The sequence below is a fragment of the Sinocyclocheilus anshuiensis genome, unplaced genomic scaffold (genome assembly GCF_001515605.1).
Source record: "Sinocyclocheilus anshuiensis isolate Anshui unplaced genomic scaffold, SAMN03320099.WGS_v1.1 scaffold1027, whole genome shotgun sequence".
Lineage (NCBI taxonomy): Eukaryota > Metazoa > Chordata > Actinopteri > Cypriniformes > Cyprinidae > Sinocyclocheilus > Sinocyclocheilus anshuiensis.
This window is the reverse complement of record NW_015547697.1, coordinates 959,355-959,941: the sequence shown is the minus strand read 5'-3', so window position 1 is coordinate 959,941 and position 587 is coordinate 959,355.

The window sequence follows — 587 nt, the reverse complement described above, 5'->3', positions numbered from 1 at the left end:
ATGTCAAACAATTCAGATTTTTTTTTTTATAATAATTGTGTGACATTCTTTAATGAATATATATATATATATATATATCTCACAGGTTTATTCAAATATTATAAAATAAATAGCAGTGCAACTGATAATAATTTCAACATTTATAATAATAGTTTGTCATCACAGGAATAAAATACATTTTACAATATATTCAAATAGAAAACAGTTATTTTAAATTGTAATAACATTTCATAATATTATTGTTGTTACTGTATTTCAAGTGAAATAAATGCAGTCTTGTTGACCATAAGAGTCTTCTTTCAAAAATATTTAAAAAGTCTTCCTGAGCTCAAACTGTTACACAGAAGAAATAATACATAAAATAATCTGTATAAATAATAATATAACTCATTTAATTCCTAAACACCCTTTTGCTTGAAATTCAAAACAAAACAATAAAACAAAGCTCACAGAGGCTCGTAAGGACTAGGACTGGGCAAAAAAAAAAATAGATTTTTCGATTAATCGTTTTTTTTAAATGACATCGATTCGATATTGATTCTCAAAAGCCGCGAATCGATCTTTTCCGGGATTTATTTCAGCACATT